Raw genomic sequence first — 13,366 nt, forward strand, 5'->3', positions numbered from 1 at the left:
CATGTGAGAATGCTGTTCATAGACTTCAGTTCTGCATTTAATACGGTAATCCCCTCCAAGCTGATCTCCAAGCTCAGCCATCTTGGAATCAGCACACCCATCTGCAACTGGATTCTAGATTTTCTGACTAACAGACCTCAGTCTGTTAAGTTAGATAACCTCTCCTCCTCCATCATCACCCTGAACACTGGAGTGCCACAAGGCTGCGTACTGAGCCCTCTCCTGTACTCCCTATTCACCCATGACTGCGTTCCTGTTTATGGCTCCAACACCATAGTCAAATTTGCAGATGACACCACGGTGGTAGGTCTGATCAAGGATGACGACGAGTCAGCCTACAGGGATGAGGTGCAGCACCTGGCTGTGTGGTGTGCCACCAACAACCTGGAACTAAACACCCAGAAGACAAAGGAGATCATTGTGGACTTCAGGCGGACTAGGAATCATGCACACACACCCATCTACATCAACGGAGCTGTAGTGGAGCGTGTGTCAAGTTTCAAGTTCCTTGGCATCAACATCTCAGATGACCTCACCTGGTCCCTAAACACCTCCACCCTGGTCAAAAAGGCTCAGCAGCGCCTTTATTTCTTACGGAGCCTTAAAAAAGTTCACCTCAGTCCCAGGATCCTTGCTGAATTCTACCGCTGTACCATTGAGAGCATACTTACAAACTGCATCTCAGTGTGGTACAGCAATTGCTCCGCATCTGACCGCAAAGCACTCCAGCGGGTGGTGAAAACTGCTCAACGGATCACCGGCACCCAGTTAACATCCATCGAGAACATTTATCACAGGCGCTGTCTGAGCAGGGCAAGAAACATCATCAAGGATGCCTCTCACCCTAACCATGGACTTTTCACCCTCCTTCCATCCGGCAGGCGTTACAGAAGCCTACGCTCTCGAACTAGTAGGCTCAGGAAGAGCTTCTTTCCTGAGGCTGTGACACTTCTGAATGCCGCACCACCTATCTAACCTGCACCTGCTCTTTTACTGCACTGGTCACAGTACTTTACATACATGTATTGCACTACTCATATTTTGCACAGACTGCACATGGTTAAATCCATTACACTATAAACTGTCTAAGTGGTTACTGTACAAGCACAGTAGACTATTTCTACAAAAAATCATTGCACTACTGTTATTTTGCATATAATAGATTGTTCAACAATACTTTGCACACTCATTCAACTGTATTTATTACCACTGTTCTCACGTTCCTGCTGTTCATAATGTATATATAATCCTACATTGCTCTGTTCATAATGTACATATAATCCCTACATTGCATTCCTATTTATAATCTGTATATACTCTGCTCAATACTGTATATAGCAACTCCACTGTACATTCTGTATATCATAGCTTTACTTACTCTGCACTTTTATGTATATAAAACACTATATTCTTGCACTTCTGGTTAGATGCTAACTGCATTTCATTAGCTCTGTACTTGTACTCTGCATAATGACAATAAAGTTGAATCTAATCTAATCTAATCTAATTAGGGGTGTAACGATACGCGTATTCGTATTGAACCGTTCGGTACGACGCTTTCGGTTCGGTACGCGGTACGCATTATGTATACCGAACGGTTCGTTGGAGTAATTAATTATATTTGAAAAAAAAAAAAGAAAGAGAGAAAGAAATATAATGATATGCGTTCAACAAGGTAGCCCAATAACCCAAACAACGTAACAGGCAACGCCCCTGACACTCCCGAAGAAGAAAAAAACACCAACTTATATGTTTATGTTAGGCTACTCAGCAGGCGCTCGCTCACTCAGTACACGCTGAAGGCTCGTTGCAAAATAGCCAATGCGTTTAACAGACTAGAAATGAGAAGATCCTCCAATAACCAACAGGTCTGGTGTTTGGGTGCACTTTGGATTCCCTTTAAGCTGTAATGGTGATGGCAAGAGAGTGGTGGATAAAAAAACAACGGTATGTCGCATCTGCAACATGACAGGGTACACCAGCGGGATTACAAAAAAAAAAAAAAAAAAAAAAAAACCAGCGGGAATATCTGGGATATATGCGTCAGTACTATCTGGGAAAAGACGAAAAAAAGGAGAAACATGCACACAGCAAACTATCCCTGCAGCATTTAGAAACTATAGCTTACTGGGAATCCAACCCAAACACCAGACCTGTTGGTTATTTTAGGATCTTATATTTCTGGTCTGTTAAATGCATTAGACATTTTGCAACGAGCCTTCAGCGCGTGCTGAGTGAGCGAGCGCCTTAGGGGCCGTTCACATATCGTGCCTAAAAACGCATGGAAAACGCTAAGCGCGTCTTTCTCCTGAGGCGTCTGTCTTTGCTAAGCAACAATGACGTGCTCTCTCCATGAGACGCGGAAATTTCAGCGAAGGATAAATGGATTTGCAGCTCTAAAAATCGCTTGCAGTAGCTCTGCTACTGAATTTATTTCAAAATTGCAATCCATATACAACTATGATCAGCTGTTCCTTCATCTTGGCTGAGCTCTCAACTTTGTTACGGGAAAGGATGAAGCTGATTGGTTGGTTCTTGTCACATGACCCGCGGTGCGCTTGCGGCATTCTGAAAAGTTGAGATGTTTTTACATTTTGCTGTATCTAAAACGTATCGAACCGAACCGAACCGAACCGTGACATCAGTGTATCGTATCGAACCGAACCGTGAATTTTGTGAACCGTTACACCCCTAGTAGGTATTATGTAAAAATGTAATGACTGTACATGTACGTTTTATAGAATTACATTTCATGTAAAATACATACTATTTATGCTGGGTTATCATTGCCCATATGTTTTTAACAAGATTTGTAATTTTTTTTCCTACTTTATATAAAACATGTTTCTTGATATAAAGACAACTTAAAAAGGTACATATTCAGAGATGAGCTGGAAATTACATTGACTTGACTAATGAAAGTATTCTCCAGTGATGCATGTAGATACTGACAAATTAAATAACTAATCTAATCCAAACATTACTACTCATAGAAACTGTGAAACTGTGATAAAAGCGTCCTAATTGACTTTGGACTTTGTTTGGATGACCTTTAAAAGTGTGTCAGTTTTAAAATCTTGCAGTCTGTATTGCCTTGTTTTGAATTAATTGTTTATTAAATTGAATAAAAACTTTAAGGGGAAATTCCAGGAGTTAAGAGAAGAGCACAGTTGTGTTGCACAGTTGGGTTTTTGTGGGGCGCTATGAAGTCATCCATCATATTCTGCAGTCATGCACTTTAACAGTGTGAGAGTAACAATCACTCATGACTGTTTAGACTGAGCTCCTACATTAAGAGCTAAATATCAACATGAGACTTTTCAGCATAATTACTGTCTCACTAATCTATCTCTCTGGTAAGGCTGTATTGTTAAAATACCTGTGTAATACATAATAGTAGCATAATATTTTCACTTTTATCTGACACAATGTAACCTTTTTTTTTAATGCAGGCTTTTCTTATACTTACAAAGTCGACCAGTCTCCACCTGATGAAATTAAGAAACAAGGAGAATCTGCAGAGATCCAGTGTTCACACAGTGTGACCAATTACAATCAGATCAACTGGTACAGACAAAACCAGGACGGCGGGTTCACATTAATGGGATATTTATACATAAAATCAACGAACAAAGAAGCTGGTTTCACAAACAAAATAGAAATGTCTGGAAATGGAAACAAGGATGGATATTTGACCATTAAAGATCTCTTGTCTAATGACAGCGCAGTGTATTTTTGTGCTGCATGTTACACAGTGTTTTAGATCCCTGCTCTTCATTACAAAAACATCTCTTTAATGATGTGATGAAGAGATTACGAAAAAAAAAATGTCTTAATCCACACCTGCTCCTGTGATATTAATTTCAGACTGCCTTTTTTTTTAATAGCAAACATTTCAGTTTCTGTAAGCTTTGTTTTCGACCTCAAGTGATTCGTAATGAAGAATCTATTTTCAAAAAATATGAAAATGTGTCATAACTGTGTCATAACTTTAACAAACAAATTAAAGCACTGAACAAAAATTCAAGAGCTTGAGCTTCATCAACACAATGTTAAGCTTTCTTCTCAATAGGTGGGGCTGTTTTGCAACACATCCACCCTAGAGGATGGAGGAGGGACCTCACCTCTGAAAAGGTTGATGAAATTCAGACGAATTTGCAACAAATAATGCTGTTTTGATATTGTATAAATAGATATATATTTTCTAAACTGTTCTAAGAACCCTGTGTCATTAAAACTTGATTAGCCAGCTCTTCTCTTTTATTTGCTCTGTGGACATTTTGGTAAGTAAATTGAAATTTTTTATTTTTTGGACACAACTTTCTGTGTAATCTTGTTACATTATCTGGTGAGGCCTTTTGACACTGCACAATGCTGTGAAATTACCGTTTCATCTTTTTACAGCAATGTTGTTCAAACTCTTGCTGAAGACATTGTGGGTTCTGGAAAGACCTTCACTTTATCCTGTTCTCACAGTATCTCCAGCTACAACGCCATATTGTAGTGTGACCAGCATGAGCATGGTCAAGGCATGCACATTAATGGATATTCCTTTCACGAAACCCACAATGTGGAGAATGTAGATGATACAAAATATAAGCTGGTGTGAGATGCCAATAATTCTGTGAACCTGACAATCTCCGAGCTCACGCTGAAGGAGAACGCAGTGTATTTCTGTGCAATCAGTGCTGTCACCCCCCACCTATGACCCCTACAAAAAGTCAAGTCAAGTCACCTTTATTTATATAGCGCTTTAAACAAAAAGGATTGCATCAAAGCAACTGAACAACATTCATTAGGAAAACACTAATGCAATAATGCAAAATGATAGTTAAAAGCAGTTCATCATTAAATTCAGTGATGTCATTTCTGTTCAGTTTAAATAGTGTCTGTGCATTTATTTGCAATCAAGTCAACGATATCGCTGTAGATCAAGGGCCCTATCTTGCACCCAGCGCAATTGACTTTGTACACCAACGCATGTGTCATTCCTATTTTGCACCCGCGCAAAGCGCGCTTTTCCCTCCACAGAAGCACGTCGCTAAACTAGTGAATGAACTTGCGCTGCCTGGGCGGTTCAGCGCAAAAAAGGAGGCGTGTTCCGGCGCAAACAATCCCTGGTGCTATTTTGCTGTTCCATTAAACAATTGCGCCACTGACCAGAAAAAACCTAGTCTAAAGTCAGTGGCGCGTTGCGCGTTGTTCATTATGCTATTTTAAGGGCGCATTCTTGACCATAATGTATAGCGTGCACAACGCGCATACACTTTGCTCATGTAATCTACACAGATGCAACAGTTATTTTTGCAAATCATAAATTGTTACACTAAAAAATATTAACACATGAGATGACGGAAATCATTGTGGTGTGACACGAAGATGTGAAAAAATAGGCATAAATCTAGCTTACAAATTATTCAGGCTAATTATTCTCCCATCCCCATACAACACAACTTCTCTGTCTTTCACTGCTCTTACAAGAACATCAGTCTCCTCGGCTGTGAACCGCTCCTGGCATGCGCCTGGTAAATACGCCATAATAATAGCAATCCATAGTGGAGCTTGCGCACCTGCTTTTAAAGGGAATGTTGGATGACGCTCTGATTGGTTTATTTCACGTTACGCCCAAACCACACCTATGAATAATGAAGCTACTTCAGACCAACCCATTTTAGATTTGCGCCGGGCGCAAGAGCCATTTATCCCGCCGGGAAAATAGCAACAGCGCCGAGACCCGCCCACAAAGTTACTTGCGCTTCGCGCTTTGACACTTGCGTTACAGATCGTTAAAATAGGGCCCGAAGTGTCCCCAACTAAGCAAGACAGAGGCGACAGCGGCAAGGAACCGAAACTCCATCGGTGACAGAATGTAGAAAAAAACCTTGGGAGAAACCAGGCTCAGTTGGGGGGCCAGTTCTCCTCTGACCAGACGAAACCAGTAGTTCAATTCCAGACTGCAGCAAAGTCAGATTGTGCAGAAGAATTGTTCTGGTGGTTGTCTGAGACAAAAAGCCCAAATCTTTTGTGCAGTTTTCATTAACTTTCAAGCTTTTGGGTTGAGCTGGATTCCATGAGAGGAACTTGTCAACTCAGTTTTGTTTTTCAAATTGATAAACATAAAAGCAAAAGCAAAAGCAAAGAGGTCAACAGAATACAACACTTACTTAATTCCAAATTAATGTTGTTCAGTTGCTTTGACGCAATGTATTTTGTTTAAAGCGCTATATAAATAAAGGTGACTTTGACTTTGACTTAAAATAAAAGTCCCTGTCTAAGCTTGGTTTCTCCCATTGATTTTTCTCCACTACTTTGCTTTGTTTCTTGCCATTGTTGCCTTTAGCTTGCTCTGATGGGATTTAAAACCCAATTAATATCCCATAACATAATTGATTTGACGGCGCTGACAATATATATAAAAAAATATTGAACTAAACTGAGTTGAACAGGATGATGAAACTTTTGTCTTTTAAAGTTTTTTTTATAACCGAATCAAATTTGTTTAATAATTGATGAACTATGACTTTTGCAACATTAGCACTCTTATTTTCCTATTTATTACCCTAAAGCTGCTTTGGAACAATCTGTTTTATATACAAAGAATATTTTACAGATAAAGTCTTAATAGTTGGTGATTTTAATATCCATGTCGATAATGAAAAAGATGTATTGGGATCAGCATTTATAGACATTCTGAACTCTATTGGTGTTAGACAACACGTTTCAGGACCTACTCATTGTCGAAATCATACTCTAGATTTAATACTGTCACATGGAATTGATGTTGATAGTGTTGAAATTATTCAGCCAAGTGATGATATCTCAGATCATTATTTAGTTCTGTGTAAACTTCATATAGCCAAAATTGTAAATTCTACTTCTTGTTACAAGTATCGAAGAACCATCACTTCTACCACAAAAGACAGCTTTTTAAGTTATCTTCCTGATGTATCCGAATTCCTTAGCATATCCAAAACCTCAGAACAACTTGATGATGTAACAGAAACTATGGACTCTCTCTTTTCTAGCACTTTAAATACAGTTGCTCCTTTACGCTTAAGAAAGGTTAAGGAAAACAGTTTGACACCATGGTATAATGAGCATACTCGCACCCTAAAGAGAGCAGCCCGAAAAATGGAGCGCAGCTGGAGGAAAACAAAACTAGAGGTATTTCGTATTGCTTGGCGGGAAAGTAGCATATCCTACCGAAAAGCATTAAAAACTGCTAGATCTGATTACTTTTCTTCTCTTTTAGAAGAAAACAAACATAACCCCAGGTATTTATTCAATACAGTGGCTAAATTAACGAAAAATAAAGCCTCAACAAGTGTTGACATTTCCCAACACCACAGCAGTAATGACTTTATGAACTACTTTACTTCTAAAATCGATACTATTAGAGATAAAATTGCAACCATTCAGCCGTCAGCTACAGTTTCGCATCAGACAGTGCACTATAGACCCCCTGAGGAACAGTTCCACTCATTCTCTACTATAGGAGAGGAAGAATTGTATAAACTTGTTAAATCATCTAAACTTACAACATGTATGTTAGACCCTATACCATCTAAGCTCTTAAAAGAGGTGCTTCCAGAAGTCATAGGTCCTCTTCTGACTATTATTAATTCCTCATTGTTATTAGGACATGTCCCCAAAACCTTCAAACTGGCTGTTATTAAGCCTCTCATAAAAAAGCCACAACTTGACCCCAGAGAACTAGTTAATTATAGACCAATCTCGAATCTCCCTTTTCTGTCCAAGATACTAGAAAAGGTGGTATCCTCACAATTATATTCCTTCTTAGAGAAAAATGGTATATGTGAGCATTTCCAGTCAGGATTTAGACCGTATCATAGTACTGAAACTGCTCTCCTTAGAGTTACAAATGATCTGCTCTTATCATCTGATCGTGGGTGTATCTCTCTATTAGTTTTATTGGATCTTAGTGCTGCGTTTGACACAATTGACCACAACATTCTTTTGCATAGACTTGAACACTTTGTTGGCATCAGTGGAAGTGCATTAGCATGGTTTAAATCGTACTTATATGACCGCCATCAGTTCGTAGCAGTGAATGAAGATGTATCATATCGATCACAAGTGCAGTATGGAGTACCTCAAGGCTCAGTTCTAGGGCCGCTACTCTTCACGCTTTATATGTTACCCTTGGGAGATATCATCAGGAAACATGGTGTTAGCTTTCACTGTTATGCTGATGATACGCAGCTCTATATTTCCTCGCAGCCCGGTGAAACACACCAATTTGAAAAACTAATGGAATGCATAGTCGATATAAAAAATTGGATCACGAGTAATTTCTTACTGCTAAATTCAGAAAAAACAGAGGTGTTAATCATAGGGCCTAAAAACTCTACTTGTAATAACCTAGAACACTGTCTAAGACTTGATGGTTGCTCTGTCAATTCTTCGTCATCAGTTAGGAACCTAGGTGTGCTACTTGATCGCAATCTTTCCTTAGAAAGCCACGTTTCTAGCATTTGTAAAACTGCATTTTTCCATCTCAAAAATATATCTAAATTACGGCCTATGCTCTCAATGTCAAATGCAGAAATGTTAATCCATGCATTTATGACTTCAAGGTTAGACTACTGTAATGCTTTATTGGGTGGTTGTTCTGCACGCTTGGTAAACAAACTACAGCTAGTCCAAAATGCAGCAGCAAGAGTTCTTACTAGAACCAGGAAGTATGACCATATTAGCCCGGTCCTGTCCACACTGCACTGGCTCCCTATCAAACATCGTATAGATTTTAAAATATTGCTTATTACTTATAAAGCCCTGAATGGTTTAGCACCTCAGTATTTGAATGAGCTCCTTTTACATTATACTCCTCTACGTCCGCTACGTTCTCAAAACTCAGGCAATTTGATAATACCTAGAATATCAAAATCAACTGCGGGCGGCAGATCCTTTTCCTATTTGGCGCCTAAACTCTGGAATAACCTACCTAACATTGTTCGGGAGGCAGACACACTCTTGCAGTTTAAATCTAGATTAAAGACCCATCTCTTTAACCTGGCATACGCATAACATACTAATATGCTTTTAATATCCAAATCCGTTAAAGGATTTTTAGGCTGCATTAATTAGGTAAACTGGAACCGGAACACTTCACATAACACCGTACTTTCTACATCATTAGAAGAATGGCATCTACGCTAATATTTGTCTGTTTCTCTCTTGTTCCGAGGTCACCGTGGCCACCAGATCCAGTCTGTGTCCAGATCAGAGGGTCACTGCAGTCACCCGGATCCAGTACGTATCCAGACCAGATGGTGGATCAGCACCTAGAAAGGACCTCTACTGACCTGAAAGACAGCGGAGACCAGGACAACTAGAGCCCCAGATACAGATCCCCTGTAAAGACCTTGTCTCAGAGGAGCACCAGGACAAGACCACAGGAAACAGATGATTCTTCTGCACAATCTGACTTTGCTGCAGCCTGGAATTGAACTACTGGTTTCGTCTGGTCAGAGGAGAACTGGCCCCCCAACTGAGCCTGGTTTCTCCCAAGGTTTTTTTCTCCATTCTGTCACCGATGGAGTTTCGGTTCCTTGCCGCTGTCGCCTCTGGCTTGCTTAGTTGGGGTCACTTCATCTACAGCGATATCGTTGACTTGATTGCAAATTAAAACAGACACTATTTCAACTGAACAGAGATGACATCAATGAATTCAATGATGAACTGCCTTTAACTATCATTTTGCATTATTGAGACACTGTTTTCCAAATGAATGTTGTTCAGTGCTTTGGCGCAATGTATTTTGTTTAAAGCACTATATAAATAAAGGTGATTGATTGATTGATATAAATTGCCCTATGAATTTGTACATAAATTGACTTAATTTATGTGTATATATTTCTATTTCTGTGTAAACAGTATATTTTATAATAAAATTCAATACATTAATTTGTAGAATCAGTTAATTTCGTTAAAATTGACTTTCTCTCTCTCTCTCTCTCTCTCTCTATATATATATATATATTCTTTTTTATATTTATATAAAATGTAAATCATCTTGGATCTGGTTGTTTTGATTAATTCCCCTGTAAAAAAAAATATTAAAAAAAAGAGAAAAAAAAGTGATATCCTGCCCATTTCACCATGACATCACTTCCTCTACTATGTTAATGTCTACTACTTTACCCCGGTAGATTTCCTCTGATATGAGCATCCACAGCATGATTCGATTCAGTGTCATCTTCTTTCTGAGCTGTTTTACAGGTATTAGTGAAACTAATTCATTTGCAGGGCCATGGAAGTATATTACATGAAGGCTTGAAACATTGAAATGCATCAGTATTTGTACCTAACAATATTTCTTTGGACTCTCAGGTCTCCTGATTTGTGAGAAGGTGCATCAGTCCCCTTCAGATGTGCTGTGCAAACCCAAGGAGTCTGTCAATCTTACCTGCAGACATAAAATTAACAGCTATGACACAATATTGTGGTATCAGAGGTCACATGGAGATTCTAGCCTGAAACTGATCGGTTATGCACGATATAGCAGCGTAAAGGAATTTGAGCCATCATATAAGGATCATTTCAGTTTAACTGGAAAAGGAGAAGAGGAGGTTACTTTAAAAATTCTTCAAGCTAGACCAGACCAGGACAGTGCAGAGTATTTCTGTGCAGCGTCTTATGCACAATGCCACAAATGTTCTCCTTTCATGACAAAAACCTTGCCTTCTAATCTTTAATGCATCACCTTACACCTGCATGAAACCACAATGAGTTCTAGAAAACATCATTGAACACAACTGAACATTTCATATTAAGTGTTTTTGTGTACTATTTTAATGAACTGTTTGATATAATAACTTTATTGCATACAAACCCTCATCCTAACCTCATAGTACATGCAGTTATTTAATATTACTCAGTACTTAAATGTATAATTACACTGTAACAAGGACACCTTAAAATAAAGTGTAACCCATTTTACTTGTCTTAAAAAATAAATAGATAATGTAATTTATTTCTGTAATTAAATCTGGAATTACCCTGTAAACCACCCTTAAATCTAACCACCACCAAATATATAATAGCAGCAAAAAGTATTTTGCAATATGGAACATGTACACAATAATAATACATTAACATTTCATTTCTTTATTCAAAAATAAAGTGGCTAAAGATACTTCTAATATAAAGTGTGATCAAAACAAAAACAAAAACAAAACAAAGATAGTAGCAATTTGGTGATGTCATTTCCTGTTTAGAATACATGCTCTCAACTCAGTTCAGCGCAGTTGAGAACTAACAATGATGTTTTGCCTCTGCATCCAACTTGTGATAGTGCTCTTGCTTGCAGGTACAATACTCATTTATATGTCAGGTTTAGTTTTAGATTTCATTTGTTCAATTCAAGTAAAAACAATCAAGCTGTAATGTTTGCTCTGTGTTCTTCTTTTTGTACAGTCCATGCTGTGTGTAAAGATGTCCAGCAGTCTCCAGATGCAGTCTTCTGTCATCCTGATGGTATTGTTCAGTTAACATGCAGCCATCAAATCAAGAGCTATGACACGATATTATGGTATCAGCGCTCGACTGGGGACACGGAACTGAAACTTCTAGCTTATATGTACTATACAACTCCAAAGACTGAAGATCCGTATGTAAATCACTTTAATGTATCAGGTGATGGTGAAAAAGATTCTTCTCTTCATATAAAATGTAGCAGACAAGTCGACATCACAGCTATGTATTACTGCGCTGCCAGTATCACACAGTGCTGCAAGAGTTCAGCACTCTTTACAATTACCTTCCTCTTATTAGAAACCCCGTAAACACCTGCACAGACCAGCACTGGCTCACATTCATTTGCTGATCACTGACAGTTCCTGGTGCCAAAGCAAGTGCTTCTTTGTAGAGAGCTAGAGGTAAATAGGAACACATTATTCTAAATCAGTGGTGTCAAATTCATGTTTTGTCACAGATGCTCTAGAGGCTGAACTAGAACTTTTGGTTCTACTTTATTTTAAGAACCAATTCTTACTAATAATTTACTGTTTATTAATAGTCAGTAAGGGATCTGAAACTAACAAACAGCTAATATGCTATTAATATCCATGCTTATAAGCAACTAGTTAATAGTTACAATTGTTCCTTAATATGAAGTATTCTGGTCCTAGTACTGAATTGTTCCACCATTTACCCGTTCCTGAAAGCCCTGCACTATACAGTATTTATTATGAATACTGTTCATGTTTTACTCACTGTAAAACATTTGGTAAAAAAAAAAAGCAATATAAAATATAAATAACACAAATTAAAGTAATACAATTAAATGTGCTGAAAAATTACATTAAATTATTGAATCAAATTAAATAACTCAGATTTCTGAAATCAATTAAAAGCCTCAGCCTCTCGGTAGCTATTTTATGTTAAATACTAAGAACGATTTCAACCACATCAATATAAATACATAAATATTGGCATATCACAATTCTAAAGCACCATGGTATGTCCTTTTAAACAGAGGCTGAAATTCAGTGGTGAAATATCAATTAATTTTATATTTTATTGTAGTATTTTATAATATTAATATATACCAACCCGGTATCACGCCAAAGCGTTGCATATACAGATTGTCACTGTATTTGTAGAAAAATCTAATTCAAACTATACTAATAATAAAGGCAACAATTTAACACATTTTTGCTCATTACTCTTTATAGACACCACCCTTCAATAGACTTTATTTGTAGGAGGTGCAGCATTCCCCATAAGTCATTTGCATCTCGTAGTGTGGTATGAATCTGATTTCCCTCCATACCTGGCCTTTGACATACACCCACACAGAACATCAACATGAGAGGATCTCTTGTTTCTTCAACCACCGTGATCTGTTTCATAGGTAATACTATAAGAGGTTTCTTTAAATTTACTTTGTCACCTTTAGTTATAATTATTCGTTTGACACAATTAGTTACATAATAAAAGTGAAGCATTTGCCTTCATGTCTTCACAGGTGTTGTGTTTTCTAATAAGGTTGATCAAAATCCTTCTGCAATTTTTTGGAGTCCTGAAAGTCCGTCTGAAATCGCCTGTCACCATCAAATACCTACTCATGACACTTTACTGTGGTACCAGCGCTCCCTGAAAGACACTGAGCTGAAACTCATTGGTTATGTGTATTATGAACAAATAACTATTGAGAAACCATTTGAGAAGCATTTCAATGTGAGCGGTCATGGTAAAACAAACTCTAAACTTCATCTTATCCAGCTGAGAAAATCTGAAGACAGCGCTGTGTACTACTGTGCTGCTTATTACCACAGTGCTGTTTCCTCCCTTTCCATTAAACAAAAACCCACCTTTAATACTCACATTGCTTTGCACAGAT

This window comes from Carassius auratus, chromosome 17 (assembly GCF_003368295.1).
Source record: "Carassius auratus strain Wakin chromosome 17, ASM336829v1, whole genome shotgun sequence".
Lineage (NCBI taxonomy): Eukaryota > Metazoa > Chordata > Actinopteri > Cypriniformes > Cyprinidae > Carassius > Carassius auratus.